Source organism: Lissotriton helveticus, chromosome 6 (genome assembly GCF_964261635.1).
Source record: "Lissotriton helveticus chromosome 6, aLisHel1.1, whole genome shotgun sequence".
In the NCBI taxonomy this organism is placed as follows: Eukaryota; Metazoa; Chordata; class Amphibia; order Caudata; family Salamandridae; genus Lissotriton; species Lissotriton helveticus.
In genome coordinates this window covers 271,800,562-271,824,818 of record NC_136067.1, presented here as the reverse complement: position 1 = coordinate 271,824,818, position 24,257 = coordinate 271,800,562, and the positions used below count along the sequence as shown (strand labels likewise).

The following is a 24,257-nucleotide window of genomic DNA, read 5'->3' as shown; positions in this document are numbered from 1 at the left end:
GGAAGGTGTTCATCCCCCACAAGCTAGCCACCGGGGTGCAGAGACGTCATTGGAGACAGCTCCGCGGGAGGACCTACAGTAAGCCGCTAGCAGCACAATCTGCATCCTGGCCCCACGCTTTGCAGTTCGACCCTCCTCTCACCTGTCACCGGCTGCTTGGTATCGATAGCACCACACCTCGCAGTGCACCTGCCTGCAGACAATGGAGCAGTGCCACAAAGTCTATCGAGTCCTCTTCACTCCCTAAGGTCACCCAGACAGAAGATCACCGCCTGTCTGCCCACTGAAGAAAGCTAACATTCTGTTACCACCTCCCAGGTGCATCATTACCAAGGAGCATCGCACCACCCGAGTGAATCCACACGCACCCCAAACAACTGGAGCTCAAGGATGCAAATCACCCAGTTAACCTACAGCCTGTCGAAGTCTAGCACACCCGGCCATTGGAAGATCTGCCCTTGATGACTACTCAAGACTTGGCCTTGGCCCTGTCGGGAGTTCTGCAGCGACCCCTAAGCGTGGCCTATGAGACGGCCTGCACTGCCCACGTGGTCACGTGGCAGTCAAGGGGACAAGGGCCTCAACGGAGTTCCTGTGCGAAGGAAGTCCGAGTAGGAGAGATGTGTCGGCAGCAGCTCCATGCCAGGCGCAGGAAACAAAAAGGTCAAGGCGGAAGACTGGTCACCCACAAGATCGCCAGAGGAAGGCACAGAACCAAAGTCCAGACGGCGACACCGCCCAGACAACGACACCACCCTCAGAGGCTACATAAGCAACTTGGCTGTAAATCCGTTGGCAGTTCCTCAGCGACGCCTTTGCGCGGCTCACGCGAAGCCCCACACGGTCCACACGGTCCCATGACAGCCAGCAAGGAAAGCCATCCAAGAGACTTCAGTGGCAGAGGAGTCCAGGCGGGAGAGGTAAGTCGAATGTCACTCAGCAGTCAGGAGCAAGGAGGGTCACTGAGTGCGTCACTCTACAGGAAGGCCTCAATCACAGGGATCATCTGCAAATCCAATGTGGATCTCACCACAGCTCCAGATGCATCGACACTGAACTTTTAATACATAGACTTTCTACACCGTAAGACCAGACCAGTCTAAAAAACATCACAAAAGCGACTGAAGGCATCCCGACCATGCGATCCGAGGCTTTAACGCTGCCTGGCTGACGGCCCGTATAGACTCATTTGGTGCTATGTGCTATTTATGTGTTTTATTACAGGTTGTACTCGCATTTGTTTTTCATTAAAATTTGGGAAGGATGTCGTTTCCGGCTGGATACATTCTGGTGTTCTACTGCTGATGTAACTAACACTAGACACCCACCCACCACAGGCGTCACCAGTCAAGTGACCCTGTCAATAAAAGGGACCAGACGCACATGCCCGGGGCCCAGCTGTATCACTACACTAACGGTGTCTGGATCAATCATTTAGCAGCATGAGGGCCGAGGGCCCACAACACCATACTGTGCTCGACACACCTCTTGGAATCCAGCTCTTTGTAAGCAATTGCATTTTCGGAAATTGCATATATGTCAAGGGAATAAACCAGTGCACTCAGCACAGGCTATTCAAATCATTCTTGAATGCAGTCAAACAGCATTAATAACGGCATAGCACATTCATGCAGCAGTGGTGGCTGGTGGATTTCGAAATATGGTGGGTAGGAAAGTGTAGCCTTGATGAAAATGTGTGAGTGGTACGAGCGAGCAAAATTTTAAAACAGAACAGATTAAAATTATAGATTTTACAGCACACAGCCAGTCATCGGAAAATTTGCATTTGCAACTCCCTACATTTGATTTGACGATTATAGCACATATAATTCACAGACATTGAATCTGTGGTAGTGTTTAATGTTCTGTACAACCACAGTTGGAGACATACTCTGTGTGAAACAACTAATTGAAGTTCACCATCTTTGTACATTTTCTTTTTAATCATAGAAATGCATTGCACATTTTCTGAGAGTCAATTCGCTCAAAACGACTGTACATGAAACACTATCTTGTGTTATAACATAACTTACCCTTAGGGACATGTTTGTTTTTTGTTTTAAAGTTCACATTTTTTTATTATTATTATTATTACTTTTATACAAAAGAAAACAAGAATTCAACAAATATACACTATAAAACTATAATAACAACCAAAATCTGCATGCAATAACCATATTACTATCTGAAAGGAAAAGAAACGAAAATAGAAAAGGTGGTTTAAACATAATCCATATTATAAGAACACTAATTAGCAAACAATTCTCCATACTCTTAATAACTATTTTAGATATTTAAGTAGATGAGGGATTCCTAAATAAAAAATTAACCACATTTTAAAACAATAGCATTTTTTCAATTAGAGGAGAAATATTTAATAGCACTAGGAAAAAGTTAAGCAAATCATTTAGGGCCCGATGTAGGTCGGTCGGTAACGGCCGAAAATCGGTATTTTCGGCCGTTACCGACCGGTATTTGAGCTTTGGTATGTAGGGACACATATTTTACAGAATCGGTAAATTTACCGAATCGGTATTTCTACCGATTAGGTAAATTTGGTATGTAGGTGGGACTCTTCTGAGTCCCACAAGCCTTACCGATTCGGTATTTTAGCATCAAATTCAATTTGATGTTAAAATACCGATTCAGGTGTGCATGCACACCTGTGCCATATGACAGGCAGACCTGCCCTTAGGGCAGGTATGCCTGCCACATGGCCCCCGAACCTTTTTTGGGGGTGCTAGAGGGTGTCAAAGTGACACCCCCTGCACCCTTGTCAAAATCGGTATTTACCGATTCGGTAAATACCGACCGGTAATGCCCCAATGCTTCAAAGCCCATAGGAATGAATGGAGCATTACCGGTCGGTATTTACCGAATCGGTAAATACAGAATTTTACCGATTCGGTAAAAAAAACATCTGGATGGACCTACATGTCCACCCTTCATATTTACCGATTCTTAAGTACCGAATCGGTAAAATTCGGTAATTAAAAATCGGTAAATGATTCCTACCTACATCGGGCCCCAAGTCTGCATTACCAAATAAGTAATTACCACAGACTTACAAATTACTGTTTGAAAAGATATAGGCCCAGCTTCAGATCTTGGCAGAAGGGATACTCCGTCACAAATGTGATGAACATCCCGTTCATATTACAAGTGATATAGGATTTAATGATCTTGTAATATGGGGGGTGCAATATCCATCACGTTTATGACGGAGTATCCCATCTGCCAAGGTCTAAATGAGGACCATAGTATCTGTGATATGCAGAATGCCAAGTAATTGCCCAACCTTTCTCCAAAATTCAAATATAACGGGACAATAAAAAGGAACGTTTATAAGATTTACTTTAATTTTTACAATATAAGCATGATGATGAATCAAGGTGTTGAAACTACAGACATAGGAGCTAAGGAGGCATGCTAAGCTGTTAAGTATCTGGATGGTGTTTCAAAATGCCAAAACATCATATGAGTGAATCTGGTGGATGATGGAATGCTCAGCAGTAGTACACCTTCGCCTCCTTAACAGTGCTTAGCAGTGCATTGCAGGTGCAATCCTGACAAGTGAAGGTGAGTGAGGCTGGCCGCGAGGAGTCGGGGAAGGTTAGCACCTGCCTCCATGGTCTTTGCTGCTGTCGAGTGTACGAGGGTGTGGCAAACAGGTCCTAATGGCAAAATGAAGAAGCTGGAAGCACAGTGAAAAGAAAAATCGAATTAGTACAGCAGAAACCAGGCAACTTGAGGATTGAGGCCAAGGACATTCTTGGCAGAGGGTCTCCTCTCCTATATTAATTGTTTAGTCTCTGAAGAGTTTTTTGAAGTAGCATGTCTCAAAGACTCTGTGATTCACTAAGGCCCTTCTATAAAAACTTTAAAAGAAACACAGGAAAAATAGTTTTTTTTGTATTTGTTTATTAGCATTTCAAGAAATGACAAACAAAAAAGCAATCATCAAAATCATTGACAGTAATCAGTGGCAGCAGAAGTTCAAAAAGTATTCATAGATACATTGGTGGATAACACAAAGTTCAAAGATAAGATTGGTAGGGGTCTAAGGGGAGAGGAACATCTCTTATACATTACCGAGACCTACAATCCCCAAAAACTGCATGGTGTACAATCCTCACATGGAGGTATGCTGGTATCCATTGTCCTGCACAGGGCCCCCGACCAAACCACCCACCCAGGGCATGTCGTCCGATCACCTACTATACATCAGGGGAGGCTGCATCATGAGGTGATGCCGTGTCTCTGTTCGAGTCATCTCCGCCCGCCCGATTGTTAGTGCTCTCGTCTTCTGTTGTGTCCTGCGCCTGTCTCCCTTCCAGAAACATGGACCAGAAATTCTTGGGTCTATTGCGTGGAGGAAGAAAGTTGCTGTAAAGTTCTGATTGTGTGCAACAACATGTCATCTCCCTGGACCACAATGTAAGTGTACGAATTGGACCTCTCATCCAGGTGCGCGCAATGAATCACTTAGCAAGGAGGAAAGCCATGTTTACAAGTCTCCTGTGCGCTGGTCGTAGGGGCGTCGAGTAGTCCAGTATAGCCAATAGAGGGTCCGGAATCAACGTAAGCTGCGTGATCCTATTAACCTCTTTATACACAGCGTGCCAGGAAGAGAGAACGTTCGGGCAGGACCAAGCTACTTGTAAGAAGTCGGCAATCTGGGCTCCACATCTCTCGCAATTTGGACTATCTCGCAGCTTATACCTATATAATCTTTCGGGGGTATAATAGGTCCTATTCAGGTATTTAAAATGGAGTAATCTATGACGGCTATTGAGGGATATCTTCCTGGTGAATACTGCCACATCTCCTCCTGCAGCTCCGTTTGTAAATCGAACTGCCATGCTAGCTTCGGCTTTGCATATTCTGCCATTCTGTTTGAGAGAGCTATTCGATACAGATTTGTTATTAATTTAGCCGGCGACTTAGCGTTGACCATGTAATCATAAGCCGCAGCAGCCGTGGGCTCTTCCATGTCGTTGCCCAAATGATCCTTCAGCGCATGTCTCACCCTATGAAACTGAAAGCGCACCAACTGTGGATATGTTATGTCTTCAGTTTCAATCTCTTCCCAAGTTTGGGCAGTGCCTACATCAAACAAGTCCCTCATATTGTGCATATGCAACACTCTCAGTGCCGCCAGCACTCCTTTATCCATGCACGCGGTCAGCCAGGCGCACCAAGCAAGAGCTGCCTTTGGAGCATACAGTAGGTTGCACGCTTGGATATCCATAATGTGGTGCCAAGCATGCATGACCGCGTTCAGAGAGTCAAGGAGGTCCGTCCGTCGGTGTGGTGGTTTTGCCATCAGCGCGGGCAAAGGAGTTGGATCTGCTACAATCGTTTCAATGCGTATGTGAGGGATGTCTGTTGGACCATATATCCAATGGTAGGCTTGCGCGCTCTGTGCAGCACGATAATAGAGTTCCGGATCTGGAGCATTCAGGCCACCCGCCGCGTACGGACAAATAAGTATGTTCCACGCCACCCTGAGTTGTTTCCCAGCGCATGCAAGTCGAATCATTAAAGATTGCAATTGTCTGAAGAAATGGAACGATAAGACCATTGGAATGTTACTGAACAGGAACAAAAAACGCGGTAGTACAATCATTTTCATGAGGGAAATACGCCCCAACAAGGACAGCGGCAGGGTGATCGATTTTTCAACATTCTCCTCCAACTTGGAGACAGCCACCCCATAGTTCTCCCACAGGACAACCTCAGAATCTGTATGGAGACGAATCCCCAGATACCATACCGCATCTGTCGTCCATTGTATGGGGTATTGAGGATCAAATTTCCTCGTAACAGGGGTAAGCGGAAACATAATGGATTTATTCCAGTTGACGTGAATGCCCGAGAGGGAGCTAAACAATACCACTTCACGGAGAACCTTTGATAGGTGTGTCTCTGGCTCCCTGACATATAAAAGGGTGTCATCCGCATATGTGGATACAATCAAATTGTATGAAGGGAATCGGAGGCCCCTGTGGCCATGGTATTCACGCAAAGCGCATGCTAATGGTTCTGCTGCAAGCGCATATAGAATGGGAGAGAGGGGGAAGCCCTGTCTCGTACCCCTACCAATCACAATGGGATCCATGACGAGCGAACCTATGCGTATGCGGGCCATGGGGGAAGTATACAGTATCGCTAGAAGTTGTAGAAATAGCTGTCCCATTCCCAGCCGACTCAGAACCTGTCTTAGGAAAGGCCACTCGACCGAATGGAAGGCCTTCTCCATGTCTTCGAAGACCGCTACCGCAGGCACCTCTGGTCGTGTGTGTTGGAAGGCCGCAAATACTGTTCTAAGATTATATGTAAGTTTGCGACTGGGAACGAATCCGGCCTGCTCTGATGCCACTAATAAGGTAACCATAGGGCTAAGACGATTGGAGATCAATTTGGCGAATATCTTCGCATCGACGTTCAATAGTGACAAGGGGCGATATGAAGCGCAGTCACCAGGGTCTTTGCCTGGTTTAAGAATCGCGACAATATTTGCTTCTCACATTGTTCTCGGCATAGTGCCTGTATTCGCCATATCGTCAAAGTGGGTGAGTAATTGGGTTAGCAGGAGATCTGAGTACACCTTGCAAAAGGCGACGATGAGGCCATCACTTCCCGGCACACTCCCGGCCTTCATTGTTGACAAAGCCAACACAATTTCATCCCGTTCAAACGGGCGCACTAGAAACTCGCAGTGTAGATCAGGGAGCCAGGGCAGCTCTATATGAGAGAGGTAATTCAGAATGTGTTCCTCCGGAATTGGGCCTACAATGCTGCGTAATATTCACAAAGCGCTCCGCAACCTGAGCATTCGAGAGGAGCTCGTCTGTCGTTGCAGACCTCAGCGCTGGTATACTCGTTCTATCCCTGCCTCTTTTAGCTATGCACGCAAGAACCTCACCCGGTCGCTGTCCCTCGCAGTATGATCGGGCCGTTGCATATTTACCTAAGTGTTTGACTTCAGCATCTGCCTCCTCGTTATACTCCTGTAGGACCTTAGCAAGTTCCTGGGTGAGGGTCTCGCTATTATCTTGGAGACGTTTGTGCTGCAGTTCTTTGAGTTTAGTTTATAATGCCTGTATTCTGCTTCTAATCAATTTCAGGACCCCCGAGTGTTTGGATATAGTGATGCCTCTGATATACAGCTTGAACGCCTCCCAAACATTCTAGAATGAGTCAACGGAGCCCACATTGGCTTCGAAGAACGTCTCAATGGCCATACCCAACTCCTCCCTAAAAAGGGTATCTAACAAAGAGTGTGGGGGGACCGCCATGCAAATGGTGGAATGCGTCGCGTTTGTGTAGCCATCGACAGAAATATCGGTGAGTGGTCCGAGTATGTATGTGGGAGTATAGTGCAGGTCTGGATGCTGGTGATTAATTGAGATGCGACAAAGCAATAGTCTATTCTGGTGTGCATATTATGTGGGGCCGAGTAGTGTGTATAGCCTCCTAGTGTAGGGTGTCTATGCCTCCGAATGTCACGTAAGTCCAGACGAGTAAGTTGCTTCTCTAGTACTCTAGCAGAGGCCGATGGGCGGCGGTCAGGGCCGTCTGACCTGTCAATGCATGGTTGTCTTGTGATGTTAAAATCGCCTCCCCAAAGGACCACCCCCTCCGAGTCTGTCGGGATTTTAGCTGCTAACTCTGTGTAAAAATCTGGATGGTCGTAGTTAGGGCCATAAGTATTCACTATACATAGTTCCATGCCCTTATCGCTGCACCTGGTAACTGCGTATCTCCCCTCCCTGTCCGTCACAAGCGGCGTCATCGTCAGTAAGGCTTTTGGATTGACCCATGTAAGGACACCCCTTGCATGTGTTGTGAACCCAGCCGCGTGGGCGTTGCCCATGAGGCCCCGGTAGCGTAATATATGGCTGTTTGGGGGAAGGTGCGTCTCCTGTAATAGGGCTATATCCACACCATGTCTAGCTAAATATTGTAAAATCTTTCAAACCTTTCGGTGGTCGTTTAGGCCGCGTACATTCCAGGTAACCAATGTCAGTATATCTAAGGCTTCCCCCTCCCGAGTCATCCCGTCTGCAGCAGACTGTATAGGTCTCCTACCAATAGTGTCCAGATAAACCTCCTACCAAAGTATTCTGCTATTGCCACATATAGAATCTCATGAAACATTCCCTCAAAATTCAAACTCTCCCCACTACACGCCTTCCAGGTGTCGCAAACACCTGCCCATCCCCCATCCCTCAACCACTCACGCCTGCCCATCCCCAACTAGGCCGCGATCTTCCCTCCATCCCACAGAACTCACCCAGGATGTCCCGCCCAACCCAGGAGCAACTAAACCCATAATAGAAGAACAAAACCTCCCATCCCCCCTGCATCAAAACTCAGTGGGTATCACACAAGGGCAAAGGTAGCCCGCAATGTGCAAGCTCAGTCAAGAAAATCTTTACATTGCCACCGGCCACTCCTCCGTCCCAGGTCTAAAATATTATGCGTGTAACCATCAGCTCTAACCAGCCGTCCCTTGGCAAATAAACAATAATCATCTAAACCCCGTGTGATGAAGGGACAAGCATTGCATCCAACTGTGCTATCTATCCCCTGTTCTCATGTCATTACAACAGCGCTTTCCTAGTAGATGGGAGAAGATGTGAGCTATAGAATATATCAACACAGTGCATAACTTGATATCTCGAGCCGCCCATGGATGACCACCTGTACTCAATTAGTGACTATTATCGGCTATTACCACTTGCCACAGCCAACCCTCATTTTGTGTCGCGTAAATCATACAAGTGTAATGGGGTACCGCTTAGAGATTATGCAACCCCTCCCCTAAGTCCCCCCTATCCTCCCACCCCATGCTACCTCATGCATTCTAATTTGTGCGGCTTATCTGTACAAAACCCAGTCAGTCCTGATCGTCCATGGAGCCGCCCGCTGCGCCAGCCTCTTCACTCGGGGGAGATCGATTCTCCTTCCGCCACTCTTTAAGGGCTTTCTGTAGAGCTTTAGGGTCCATGAAGATCATAGATTTCCCCTGCCTGTTGATCCTGAATTTCGCCAGATATAGCATTGTGTAGTCCACGCCCATTTCTCGTAGCTGTCGTTTCATCGGTGCAAACTGTTTCCGTGCCTTCTGCACCCTAGCGGTGAAGTCCGGGAATAGTGAGAGAACCGAGCCCTCGTACTGGAGTGGTTGTTTGTCCCTCGCCAGCTTCAGTGCCACATCCGATCCCTGTAGTTGAGCGATTAGGGGCCTTGGCGGCGCCCCCGGCCTAGACCTTGGGCCCAAAGATCGGTGGGCCCTCTCCACCACAAACATCACCGAAAAGACTGTGTCGCCAAGGAGCTTCTTAAGTAGGTTCTCCACGAATATCTCCATATTTCAAGTTTGAGTTTTCTCGGGCAGGCCCGTGATGCGGAGGTTGCACCATCGAGAGTGAGCCTCTAAATCCTCAGTCTTGTCTAGCAGTGTCTGCATGACCCTGCTCATCTGTTTGTTTTCGGTGTCTAGAGAGGTCTGTGCTTCCTCCACTTCAGTGAGGCGGCGCTCTGACATGTCTATACGTTCCGCCTGTTTGTCCAGTCTTTCTTCCATACGATCCATGCGGTAAGTGAGCGCATCTAGCTTGGACCCCAACGTGGTCATCCCCACTGAAGACTCTTTTCCATGGCTATTAGTAACCCACGCAAGTCCTGCTGCTGGGTGTCTTCCGCCACATCTCGTTCCCCATCTCAGTCCCTTCTGTGGCGTCACCGGCCTTGGAAACCCTGGGGCCAAACGATAATTTTGGTTGAGTTCTATCTGTATGCCCCATTCTGGCTGCTCAGGTGCTCCCATGCAGCTGGGTGATGCCTGGGGTGCACAGTTCACCACTGACTAGGCCACATCCTCATAGCACCGAGTGCGGCAGTCGTGCCCCGCGGGCATCTCAATGATGTAGGTGTGCCTCGTCGTATCACGGACCTGTGTAATCAGTGTCAGTCACTTCCCGGCATACAATATTCCCTACCAAGGGGTAGCTGGCGTGGGACCCCCCAGACGTACCGTCTTCTCGTGGACTCCGAGAGCTAGCCAACAGGGCGAGAATGTAGCAACAGGTAGCAGGTGCGGGCAGATAGCTCCACGGCCCGGGGAAGGCGGGGGAGACAGCGCAGAGAGGCTCCCGCTGTATCACGGTGGGTCCCAGGGGGAAAGTCAAAGCATCAGGGGCCCCTCAACCTCCATTGTAGCAACACACATCTCAAGCACTCCAAAGGTTGCCTCGGTCTTGATCTTACCTCTGCTAGCATCACCATCCGTGGGCTGTCTCCACCGCAATCTTAGAGCACCCCCGACAGCGCCATCCCACTCTCACCACCACGGGGGGATCGAACAGCGCCAAGTGTCTCCTCAATCCAGCGCAGCATATCAGCGTGGGCCCTGGAGGCTCCCCCAGGCGCCAAGGCCCCGAACAGGCCGCAAGCTAGGCCGAAGCGCTGCCCACAGGAGTCTCAACGCACGGCCCTCCGTTCCGGGCCCAGTCCCCAGACACTGCCAGGCTCACGGCATTCCAAGTCAGCCCTCAGGCGCCCGCCCCTTAGCTTCGGGCGCGGGCAGCTGAAATTAGCCAAGGATCGGGTGGTGCAGTTCAGCGCCCTTCGTACCCTCCGGCCGCAAAGTGGCTGCAATCGGCCCAGTCTGTCGGGACAACAATCGTCGGCAGGGGGTTCCCCCTCAGGGCCGGGGGACCGCGGATGTAGTGATCTGCACCGCTGGGTGGAGGAATCAGGGGGACGTGCGCAGCGGAACTCGTTGCAGGGCCCAGCCTCCACCGCGCTCACCTCCTTTCGTAGTGCCGCCGCCTTCCAGGCCTCCTTCAATGCAGTGTCGCACCCACTCCTCAGGTACATCGATGGCCAGGAGCTCCTTGACCCTCTTGTCAAGCGTGGTGATGCCCTCCTCCACGGCCAAGCCGCGAGTACAACGGGTGAGTCTGCGTCTCTGCCCCCCTGCGTCCAGCGCGGTACCGCCGCTCTCGGCATCACCACCGTGCTTCCAGACTGCAGAGCCCGTTACAGGGGCCGCTGGCGGTCACCGAGGCCAAATTCACGCCAGCCAGGTTCAGCAAGTGGTAAGCAACACGGGATGCGAGACGGAGGCCGTTGCTGTGAGGTATGAACGCAGTATTATTTAAGTATATGCAGTGAGTCGGGGGAGCTCTTGGCTCAGGCAGCCATCTTGGTTGCGAGCTAGCTCCGCCTCCACACAGGAAAAATAGTTTTTAGGTAACTGGTGGATTAAGGAGAGGACAGAGCGGAGAAGAGAAAGAGAGGAAGCCCGAAAGGTGAGGTAAGCGACAAAGCAGAATTATTGCCACAGCAATCAGTTAAATATAAGGAAACAACATTACAAGGCAGCAAACAACACTAGCACTGCTAGTGTGTCACCTACCCCTGCTTAGAGAACAAAAGGATGCGTTCTGCAGTCAGCAGCACCCCGAGCAAATCGCAGTCTGCAGTTAAGAATACACTCCCTAGCCGCAGTATTGTTCAGTGCTTGTGGGATTTAAGAGTGGAGCGTGAAGGAGGCTCATCTGAGTGAGATTAATATTACAGAACCGGTGATGAATTTTGTGGGGCACTCCCTCTAAGTGCTGGAACCATTGGACCACAACAAGGAGACGCAAGGAGGAAATACAGTGGAGTTTGTTCCAAGCCAAGTAAGGTCCACGGAATATCCATTCTTTTTTAAGCAAACGGAAATCTACGGCTGTGGTCAGAATAGTATCAAGCGAACCCCTAATAGCGGAAATTGTATCAGAGACTCATCTGATACCACCTGTAGTAAGTCCATGCAATGCAGCAACTGAGCTTCCTGCTCCCCTTATACAGGTGTCTTCACCTTTGATTTCTGAATTAACTGATGAGCTCTGCAATAGTCAGGCTCAGGTTTCTTTTGAATTGAGAGTACAACCAGGGGAGCAAGTGCAGCAATAAACACAAGAGAGAAGTTGCTGTAGGGAGGATCACTTCATCAAGAGCACGCTTGAGATTATCGTGTTGGAGATAATGGACCAAAAGGTTTATCAGGCACATGAGAGCTCTGTTCTCCATGAGAGCTATCAAAGATAGAGGACAGTATGATACAGCTCCATGTGTGACTGAACGAAGCTAAATCTAGAATATCTGAACTTGAGGACAGAGTGATATCTATACTACAGGAAGTGTGCCAGTTTGAAAGAAAGAAGGAATTCCTGGAAAATAAGATTAAAGAGCTTGAGACCTACATAAGATGCTCCAATCTTTGCATGATGGGAGTACCAGAGGGAGGTGAAGGCCAGCAAGTACCCCAATAGGTGGACTCTTTGATCAAAACAAATGTATTGCCTGAATTTTCAGGGGATTTGACTATCACATGGGTCCAGAGAGTCCTGACTCAAAGTCAAAGTCAAAAACAAAGTTTATTTAGACCATTGATCTATAAACCACAGTTCGTCATATACAATTTACATCTTACAAATTCATATTCTTAACAGTTAAAAAAAAGTCATATTATCCTAAAAATTAAATTTATCACACTTTAAAATCAGAAGTTCATTTGGATTATGGAGCTACTGGGTACCTTTAAGCCTCCAATCTTTCAGGGAACTTATACACACCCTGCATGTATTTCCCGATAGCTATCGCGATATCTAAGTTTTCCATATCGACTAGTAGCTCCCGTGCTTGTGAACGCTCCTTAACATCATATTTTAAAAATATCGGTCACAGAAACTGTTCACGTAAATTAAAAAATATATAACAATCCAATAAAATGTGCAAAATATTACATTTCTTTTCTAATTTACAAACACATTTGCCATCCGAATGCGTTAAGGCGGCTTTTATTGCCCTATTTGCAAATATCGGGTTAATACCTATTCTTAGCTTAAAAACTTCTATTCTTAGCCAACGGTTCGGTAACAAATCTATATAAGGAAAGCTTACATCTTTCTCCCAGCCTGAGCACATACATTTGACAGAGTCTTTCTTTTTATCACGTGCAGCAGGTCCCGATAATCTTCCCGCCGTCTTACTCTTGGTCAGTTACCCTTGAAGAGTCTTTACCCTGCGCTTTAAGCACTCTCTTTATTACATTATTTGGAGTGTCCTAGGGTCAATGTTCACATTTAGGTGATCGCAAATGGCCAGGAGAGACACCTTTGTAACTTCCCCCTGCCCCAACCGATTCCAAAATCTGAGGAAGTTCTGCTGCACCTGCACATTCCATGCGGTTAGGCCTAATTCTAGTCTGACTGCCTGGATCATTACCGACCCAGGTAGAGACAGTAGGGCTTTTAAACATTTCCCCTCCTCTATGTCCCAGGAGCTTTTACCGTCAATGCAGAGTACTTCCGCCCCATATTGGAATTGCGGGGGGATCATGGCCTTAAAGGCTGTCAATAGAGGTTTGTGGGACATATCCCCATAACTATGGTTAAATCTTTTCAGTCCACATACAGCTAGGTGAGCTTTCAATTTCTGTGCTTCCAAATGCGTGCCCCACTGCAGTGTTCTTGTAAACCATATTCCGAGGTATTTGTATTCGCTTACAGTATCCAGTTTAGTTTGGCCCAAGTGCCAACTAAACTTCGTCCTCTTCTTCCCAAAACACAAAATTTTTGTTTTGTCCATATTTACTGTAAGTCGTTTAGCAGTGCAATAATCATTGAATACACTTAGCTTCCTCTGAAGCCCCACCTCAGTTTGATCCATTATTACAAGGTCATCAGCATACATCAGACATGACAGGTGCCTACCATTTATTTTTGGGCTTGCACCTCTGGCTGTGCCCAAGAGAAGCGGCAAGTCTGCTAAAAATATGGCAAAAAACAGCAGGGCCAGGAAGCAGCCTTGCCTCAACCTGTTATTTATCCCTATTTCCGTTGTAAGGCCGTCAGAGGTGTCTTTAATCACCTGTGCCCAAATTTGGCTATGCAGTTCCTGGATTACCCACAGGAGATCAGCGGGGACCTCATACCTTCTCAATGTCTCCCACAAACAGTCCCTGTCCACCAAATCAAAAGCTGCGCGAAAGTCCATGAAGCAACAAGACAGTTTGCCTTGCAGCTCCATGGACTTCCTTGCTACAGCCCATAGTGCGAAGCAGTGATCAATAGTGGAATGTCCTTCCTTAAAGCCTCCCTGCTCTATTGGAACTATTGACTGCCGCTACGCCCACTCTTTTAAGCTGCCAAGGATTATCTTTGAGATGACCTTTTCCCCAATGTCCAATAAGTTAATCTGCCTATACTTTTTGGGGTCCTTTTTCCCCCTTTTTTATACAAGGGTCTAATTATGGGCCCTCTCCAGGATTTGGGGAAGTGGCCTGAATCCAGAATTGCAACAAACATATGGGCTAAAAATCCTGCCCACCAATCTATCTGATTTTTAATTAAGACGGCGGGAAGATTATCGGGACCTGCTGCACGTGATAAATTCAACTTCTTAATTGTTTCTTTTACTTTCTCTACAGAGAAACCAGCTTTTATCCCTCCTATATCCCCCGTCCAAGTTGGTCTATTCATCTCGATTTCCGCGCTCCTATTTGCTTTATATAGGTCACTTAAATAGTTTACCCATGCCGCCTCTTCCACAACACAACTCATAGCACCCGGCACCCTTCCTGCGGTTCCTGTATCAACCTCCAGAAACCTTTTATATTTTTATTTTCAATTGTCTCTAGAAGGCTTCTCCAACATTCTTCTTTATAGATCCTTTTCTGCTTCCTTACTAGAGATTTATATTCTTTCTTCAAATTAAGTAGGAGTCCTGACTCAATGCTCCTCCAGCTTTACATTTCTATGCACCATCCTGGTGACATTTTATGATTATCACATTAAGGAGCATATCTTGACCAAGGCAATCGAGAAGAGAAGTTTCTTGACCCTGGAAATAATCCAGTTCCCAATTTTTTCAGACATGTCAACATCTGCGGAATGCCACCAAAAGAGAATTTGTAAGCATAATAGACATGTTTTGGCCTCAGGGTGCCCAGGCATAAATTGTGCAACATTCCAAATTGAAGTCCATCTTTTTACTAGTTCTGGAGAGGTTTAAGAGTTTCTGCAGCTGGATTACTTTTTTTAGTTTCTTTGTCTTTTTTCCTTCATCTTCGCTGAACTTTTCTCTTAGTAGAGAAGTGCATTTGAAGCTGAAAAATATTATGGGACAGATTTCTAAATCAGGGGGGTGGGTGGCCACCTTTTATCGGGTCGCAAGTGAAGCAGCGTGCAGGAACAAGACACCTCTTCTTGTGTGTTTGGATGTGGGGTAGGGAGGGCAATTCCTCCCCCATTGGGTTTACTAGTAGTGTGGGTTACTGAGTTATTAGAGGGAGGGTGTCAGGGGTTCGAGCAGTAGAAGAGAGCACATTTGGTAAAAAGGAGCAGGACTAAAGCAGGCTTTAAAATAGTCAATGAGGGGAAAATGAAGATTGCAGGTGGCAGCAAAACACACTTATTCAGTTATGCATAAAGTTAGGTTGATTTCATGCAATGCCAATGGCAATTATAAATAAGCGTAAGTATGGAGCTTTGATAAAATGGTTGAGGTCATTTAATCCTGAGCTAAGTTTTTTTGCAAAAGACCCAACTCAAGAGCAACATGCATCTTTCATGGGGATCTATTTAGGGAGTGGCATTGATTGGGTGGTAAGGAGATTAATTAGGGACACCTGAGATAGGTGCTAAGACTAAAACCTCTTGCCTCTTGAGCCCCTCTTAATTCACCCCCCAGGTCACCCCCCACCGCCGAACAGCTCCATCTGTTCACCGCCCGCTGCTTCCTCGAGCGCGAGTTCGCGCCAGCTGTCCTCTGTGCCCCACTAGCACCGCTGTGCCTTGTGGTTATTTTCTCATTCCTAAATCCATCCTTGGATTTCCATCCTTGCATTACTGGGCATTTTTCACCGCTTTTTGCGCTCTCTTGCCCCCTCCCTCTTGCTCCTGGTCCCCGCTTTCCCACCGCTGCCCCTGCGGCCACGCCCCCTCGTAGCCCCCTCCCGCCTCCCAGCTGCTCCTCCCTCCCTCCTCGCCTTTATATGGAGTGACCCCTGACCCTGCCTGCAGGCCAGGTCACCCCCACTGCCGAACAGCTCTATATGTTCATTGCCCGCTGCTGCCTCGAGCGCAAGTTCGCACCAGCTGTCCTTGGCGCCCCACTAGCACCGCTGTGCTTTGTGGTTGTCATTCCTCAATCCATCTTTGGATTTCCATCCTTGCATTACTGGGCTTTTTTCACCGCTTTTTGCGCTCTCTTGCCCCGCATCTTCCCCTCCACCCCCTCCCTCTTGCTCCTGGTCTCCGCTTTCCCACCGCTGCCCCTGTGGCCACGCCCCTTCGCCGCCCCCTCCTGCCTCCCAGCTGCTCCTCCCTCCCTCCTCGCCTTTATATTGCACCCGCTACGCGGCAGCAGGAGTGACCCCCGACCCTGCTTGCAGGACAGGTCTCCCCCACCTCCGAACAGCTCCATCTGTTCACTGCCCGCTGCTGCCTCGAGTGCGAGTTTGCACCAGCTTTCCTCTGTGCCCCACTATCACCGCTGTGCCTTGTGGTTGTTTTCTCATTCCTCAATCCATCCTTGGATCTCCATCCTTGCATTACTGGGCTTTTTTCACTGCTTTTTGCGCTCTCTTGCCCCGCATTCTCCCCTCCACCCCCTCCCTCTTGCTCCTGGTCCCCGCTTTCCCACCGGTGGCCCCTGCGGCCACGCCCGCTCGCCACCCCCTCCCGCCTCCCAGCTGCTCCTCCCTCCCTCCTCGCCTTTATATGGCAGCCGCAGTGCGGCCGCGCGCAGAGGGCGTGCCGCTGGTGTGCCAAAGGCTCACCAAAGGCAAGCCCATCTGCGCCCGTCCGCGCCTGGACCGCGCCCAGCGCCAAAACCCCTGGCCCCCGCGAACACCAAAACACCAGAGACTCCGCTACGATGCCAGCACCCTCCATGCACTCAACGGCGGCCGCAATCACACCTGCTTCCAGGCTGCCCCGAAACTGACTCACCGACCCTTCTCCTGCTGCAGCTGCAGCTTCACCTGCGACAGAACCACCAAACTTCCAAAGACTGGACCCAACCACCTCTGCTGCATACTCCTCAACACCTGCTCCGCACGCAAACATGCCGTCGAGCTCTGGGATCTGCTCAACACCTCCGCCCCAGACGTGGCCTTCCTGGCCGAGACCTGGTGGAACGACTCCTTGGTGCCCGACATCGCCATAGCCATCCTGGACGGCTACAAGATCACCCGCAGGGATCGCACCAACGGAATCGGAGGAGGAATAGGCATCGTCCACAAGTCAACCCTCAAGGTCGCCACCCACGCAGACGACACCCTCAACACCGCCAAACACCTGCACTTCCAAATCCACACCGACCCCAACACCACCCTCAGAGGAACACTGATCTACAGACCACCCGGACCCCGGGCTCAGTTCAGCGACTCCATCGCCGACCTCGCCAGCACCACGCACTCTCCTCCACGGACTACATCCTCCTCGGGGACCTAAACGTCCACGTTGAGAACAACAACGACACCAACTCTGCCACCCTGATCGACAACCTCGCCAACCGCGGCCTTAGACAACTCGTCAATGCACAGACCCACGCCGCTGGCCACACAGAGGACCCGATTTTTTCTACAGGCACCCACGTTGCCTTTGAACACACCACCAAACTCCACTGGACCGACTACCGCTGCATCCATTTCACTTCAAAAAACCAACCACGCACCACCGCACCCAACAGATCCCTCAAAGAGCTCTTCGTAAAGGAACTCTCCAACCCCAGCGCCAACGCCAACGACATACCTTCCTCAGAAGAACTCTGCGACTCGCTGGCCATCTTCTTCCACCGCAAGATCGCTGTCATCCATGACAGCTCCAACACCATGACCGCCCCGACTATGCCAGACCCCACCCCCCCTGTGAACACCACCAGCACCAACCGCCTGTCCTCCTGGTCCAACGTTAACGACGGCGAGACTCACAAGATCATGAACTCCATCCATTCAGGATCCCCGTCGGACCCGTGCCCACACCTTATATTCAACAAAACCGACGCTGCCATCGCACCCCAACTACGGAAGGTCATCAACATCTCCTTCGAAACAGCGAAATTCCCGGAAAGCTGAAAACACACCGAAATCAACGCCCTCCTCAAGAAGCCCAAGGTGGACCCGAAGGACCTCAAGAACTTCCAGCCGATCTCCCTGCTTCTCTTCCCGGTGAAGATCATCGAGAAAATCGTCAACGTGCAACTAGCCCACCACATGGAAGACAACAACATCCTGGACCCGTCCCAGTCCCGGTTCAGACGTAACCACAGTACCGAGACCGCCCTCATCGCTGCCACAGACGACATAAAGCACCAACTAGACAATGGCGAAACACCAGCCCTCATCCTCCTGGACCTGTCAGCCGCCTTCGACGCGGTCTGCCATCGCACTCTAAAGATACGCCTCCCAGAAGCTGGAATCCAAGAGAAGGCCCTTGACTGGACCACGTCCTTCCTCTCCGGCACAACCCAGAGCCTCCACTTCCCTCCCTTCCGATGAGACTCCACCGACATCATCTGCGGCGTCCCCGAGGGCTCATCCCTCAGCCCGACGTTGTTCAATGTCTACTTGGCCCCCCTCGCACAAGTGGCCCGCCAACATGACCTCCACATCATCTCCTACGCCGACGACACCCAGCTCATCCTCTCCCTCACCAAGGACCCGGACACCGCCAAAACCAACCTCCACGAGGGAATGAAGGCCGTCACTGACTGGATGAAGAACAGCCATCTGAAGCTGACCTCGGACAAGACAGAGGTACTCTTCCTCGGACCCACCTCCTCAGCCTGGGACGACTCCTGGTGGCCGACCACACTGGGAACCACACCGACACCCACCGACCATGCACGCAACCTCGGATTCATCCTCGACTCCTCTCGCTCCATGTCTAAACAGGTCAAAGCCGTCTCCTCCTCCTGCTACAACACCCTCCACATGCTTCGCATGATTTAAAAGTGGATCCCTTCCGAAACAAGAAGAGCGGTGACACAGGCCCTCGTCAGCAGCAGACTGGACTACGGCAACACACTCTACGCTGGAATCCCAGCCAAACACCTACGACGACTACAACGCATCCAAAACGTCGTCCCTCGCCGCAGACACATCACCCCCACCTGAGAGACCTACACTGGCTCTCTGTCAACAAGAGGATCACCTTCAAACTCCTCACCCACGCACACAAGGCACTCCACAACGCCGGACCAGCCTACCTGAACAGCAAGCTCAGCTTCTACTCCCCTACCCGCCAGCTCCGCTCCACCAGTCTCGCCTTGCCGCTGTCCCCCGCATCCAACGCACAACCTCCGGCGGCAGATCCGTCTCCTACCTCGCCGCCAAGACCTGGAACACCCTCCCTACCCACCTATGGCAGACCCAAGACCTACTCGCCTTCAGAAGACTCCTCAAGACCTGGCTCTTGCAGCAGTAGCGCCCCCCCCTCAGCACCTTGAGGCCCTCATGGGTAAGTAGCGCGCTTTACAAGTACTCGGATTGATTGATTGATTGATTGATTGATTAATTAATATGGCCCTATCAGTGCCAAGACAGAATCATTATTATAGATCCATCATAAAGCTATGTGGGCAGAGAAGCCAAGGATTCTTGGGGGATTTCGATTATACTTAGGACTTGATATTGGAAACATCAAATAAAGCAAAGACATATCTCAAGCCCAAGACACAGAAAATTATAAATATTATGAAACAGGATTTTCAATTAATAGATCCTTGGCGCTTAGACCAACCAGGGTCTCCTCAGTATACATGTTTTTTGCACCTCTTCATAACTGCATCGCGCCTAGATTTCTTTTTAGTCTCCCAGACAATTAAAAAAGTAGGGTTAGATGCTTGGGGGAATGCCTTTTCTGACAACTCAGTGATATCCATCTGTGTGGATTTGAAAACAACTATTAGAGAAAGGCCTAGGTGACAGATGGATAGGACCCTTCTGACAAACGATTGGAAGATCTGACAAAAGTACATTCTCATTGATAGTCTTACTATTTTCAGTCTGCAAGGCTATTAAGGTCACGGCATGAGGGCATACTATTGCATATAAAGCAAATCAAGATAAAGACTGGGCTTGGCAAATAGTTGTACTACAACTTGCAGTGATTAATGCCTTAAGGGCCTATAATATGTCAGCAGGTTTTGGGCCCTTTGGGAATGGATTGGAGAAAGCAAAACAAAATCTTAGGTATTTTGTTACGCTGGAAGAAATAAATAATTCCAAAGCGTATCAGCTGCAACTCTATGAGGAGAGCCAGCAGATTCTTGGACTGGTCTACCTGAATCAGGCAGGATAAAATAATAGTCAGGCAAATTGAGGATTCAGTTACTCATAGGATGGCAACAGAGCGGGATGAAGCAGCTCAGGTCTTCTTACAGCACTATAGAAGTCTATATGAAAATAAGTACTTAGTTTCATTGTCTAGTACAGAATTAGTACCTTATTTTAACAGATTTATTCAATTTTATATAGGAAGGCGGGAAAGGAATCCAACATGGTGAGCTTTTTGAAAAAAAGACAAAAACACTATGAATGGAAAGTCCCTTTGACCGATTACCCTTCTCAATGCGGATTAAAAGCTGCTGATGAAACTATGGGGTAACTAAATCATTCCAGCTGGTCAGTTGTCATTTGAACTTAGTGGGTTTATTTCCAATCATTTTATGACTGCAAACAGTAATTTTTCAATACTAGCAATAAACTTTTTTTCATGTAATCAAATTAGTGCAGTGATAATAATGATGGATGATGAGAAAGTGTTCAATTTGGTCAATTGGCAGGCTCTGATTTGTAGCTGTAAATTTGGGTTCCCATCACAATTTATTTCGATGCTTACAAATGTATATCAAGGGGTATAGGTCATGGTAATCGTTAACTCCACTATGACTGGTATGGTAGTGATCAATAGAGGCGCCTGTCAGAGGTGTCCTTGGTCCCTAATATTGTTTACTTTTTTTTATAGAGCCTTTAGCAGTACAAATATGTGGCAATGGGAGAATCTGTGCACCATTGGAGGGGATGTCCAAGTTGAAGCTATTTGCTGATGAAATAATATTGAATTTAAAACCAGATAATGAGAATATACAGGGGGCTCTAGATATGATTGAGTAATTCATGAGTATTGGTGGGTATGGGATTAATCAAACTAAAACAGAGTTAATGCTCTTCAATGTATAGGCTACTGATCTTCCAGCTTCCCTACAGCAGCAAGGGAGTTGGCCAAGTCCAATAAAATACTTAGAAATATATGTAACTAACAATTTTAGTTGTTTAGTTTTCAGTTAAATTACACAGTAATGCTAAAAAAAGATCCTCGGGTTACAGGACAGATGGTCCCTTCTTCCTCTGACAGTGATCTGGAGGGTAGCTCTTATTAAGATGTCGATTCCTCGTTTACAACGTACTAATAAAAATCAGCAATCGCTATTTTCAGGAACTAGATTGTTCTATTCTATAAGGTGTTTTTTTGGGAATAAGAAAGCCCCTTGGGTAAAATACTCTGTTTTGCAATTAAATTAGGCTGAGGAAGGTCTGGCACTCCACCATATGCAGACATCTTATCAAGTGGCAATAATAGATATTATGGCAAGATTATTGGAAGGCAGAGGCATACAAGATTACTTTTTTTAGAGAGAATGGTGCAGGAATCTGTAACATGTCTACCAGCCTTAATTAAAATAGCAAAACTATCCAAGAAGATGGTTGTATGAAGTTACAACGCATACTTTTACAACGCATACCTTTACAACACATTTTTTACAATGCAACATCCATTACAACGAATTCCATTACAACGCATGCCATTACAACTAATTTTTAAAAACTACCTTTACAACGCATTCCATTACAATGCATACAACCTTTACAACGCATACCATTGCAACGCATAACATTACATTACATGTATGGTAAGTATTGGATAGTGTTGGGGTAAAAATTACTATTCTAAATCCAGGGGGTGCAACAGTAGGGTGAGTGTTGGATAGTGTAGGGGTAAAATGTACTATTCTAACTCCAGGGGATGCAACAGTAGGGTAAGTGTTGGATAGTGTAGGGGTAAAATGTACTATTCTAACTCCAGGGGGTGCAACAGTAGGGTAAGTGTTGGATAGTGTAAGGGTACTATGCGTTGTAATGGTATGCGTTGTAATTGTATGCGTTGTAATGACTGCGTTGTAATGACATGAGTTGTAATTGTATGCGTTGTAGTGTCATGCGTGGTAATGGTTGCGTTGTAATGGCATGCGTTGTACGGGATGTTGCGTTGTAATGACTGCGTTGTAATGGTAGTGTGTTGTAAAAGTTGCGTTGTAAAGGTTGTTTCCCCAGGAAAACCAGGTACAAGACACTCCAGGTGTTCGGCAGTCAGATGAAAGCTCTACGTAAATGGCATCAGATTCCAGAGGGCTACTTGTACCTTTAAATTACAGGAGAGCCATTTGTAGGACTGAATGTATCTAGAGCTGAGACACGGTTCTGGAATTCCTTTGGCATTAAGGTGCTAAGTGATTTGTTTTTGGGGGCAAGCACATTACATGAGAGTATCTCACCTCGAGGTGAAGGCCTCGGTGTAATTTTTTTTTCTGTTTTCAACAGATAACCCATTTATATGTATCAATCGCCAGGAAATTAGTGAAGAAGCTCACCAGTCAAAAACTAAGCTTACGAGTGTGGCCAACTGGTACAGGCTCTTACACAACCCATTCAACCCAGTACCAAATTACCAGTTTTGGGGTAAAATTCAAGAACAAATGCAATGCAGATTATCTGAAAGTGACTACCATGTCATCTTGGAGTTTGGTAAAAGACTTTGAGAGTGGCAAATTTTAGGAGAACGTCCGATGGATGTCGTGCTATACTCCTACAGTCCTTCATAAATTATATCCGACAGTTTCAGACCAATACTTTTGTTGTCAACAAAAAGGATTAGCTTCACACATTTTCTACATGTCCAAAACAGTGGAAGTTTTGAGGAATATTTGCTATTATTATCCAGACTTTACAGACTAAGATAGCTCCTGAAGCAAGTCTAGTGCTATTTGGAGCCTCCATAGGTGAATCAGGGAATCAATGGGGGAGCAGTTTTTTATATCGACTGCAATACCAATAGCCAATTATTGATTGTCCAAAGTTGGAGAACATGATTAGTTCTAACTTTACAGAGCAGAAGGGAAACATATCCAGGGCATTGGAAGAGGCATATGCAAAGCATGTGGTTGGTTTGGAAAGGTTTGTAGCCATATGGCATCATTTAGAGATTATTGAAACCAACCAGGGATATGCTTCTCAAATAGAATAACGCTGAGTGTTTTTAACTAAACTATATCTAGGTTTACGAAGCTCTGCACTCTACCTTGCTATGTAGTATAATCAGGTATGTCAATGTATTGACTTTGGTTATAGTATTATGCACCAGAACTTTCCTAGAGCATTTTCTTTGCGATGGAAATGTTCATAATTAGCATGGTTGTACCTTAACTTTCGTTTCGTAAAATTGACATGTTTTTATGCTGCTAGGATATGAGTATAGGTTGCTAACCTTCTTTATGTGAAATATGCACCACATTATTTTATGGATGCTAGCTGCAGTTTATCTACATATTTATTTTATTATGTTGACTAAAAGGAGAAAGTAATGGTTTTAAGACTTGTTTTAAATCTGTTTGGGTAGGAATGTGTAGGCTGCGAACCTGCTCTACGTGAAATATGCACCATGTATCTTTGTGATGCTATCAGCAGTCCATCTTCATATATGTTGTCTAGGAGCAGAAAGTAACGATCTTAAGAGTGAGTTTACAGACTATTGTCAGAGCACTTTTTACTACCATGTTTTCTATAGTCTTCCTTTTGTAATTGAAATGTTTACTATAGGCACGGCTGCACTTTTACATCTATGTTTAAAAACTTGACTTCTCTATACTATGCCTAGGTATATCTGTGAATGCTGCAACATTGTTTAATCTACAATATGTACTACGTCACCTTGTATCTGCTTTTTATAGTCATTGTATATTTCTCGTTAGCCTGCTCTTTTGGCATTTTTTTCCATTTCTGGTCAATAAAAAAGAGCTTAAAAAATAAAAAATCGGAAGTGAGGGAATTAGACATGAACGCTAAAGGATAAAGGCATAGTAACAGGGTGACCAACTTTCCATATCACTTCATACATGACACTGACTAT

At 47.3% G+C, this 24,257-nt stretch overlaps 1 long non-coding RNA gene across 2 annotated transcripts in view; it reads left to right on the top strand.

Annotated features, from left to right (window-relative positions):
* LOC144761331 (uncharacterized) overlaps positions 1-24,257 on the top strand; it is a 72,837-nt gene that overhangs the window by 9,933 nt on the left and 38,647 nt on the right. Inside the window, exon 4 of one of the 2 annotated variants that reach the window (XR_013595673.1) lies at positions 23,748-23,863. The exons of the other annotated variant lie outside the window; for it this stretch is intronic. This is a non-coding gene — a long non-coding RNA (uncharacterized LOC144761331). Of the gene's footprint in view, positions 1-23,747; positions 23,864-24,257 lie in introns of those variants that run through there. 2 annotated transcript variants of the gene reach the window in all.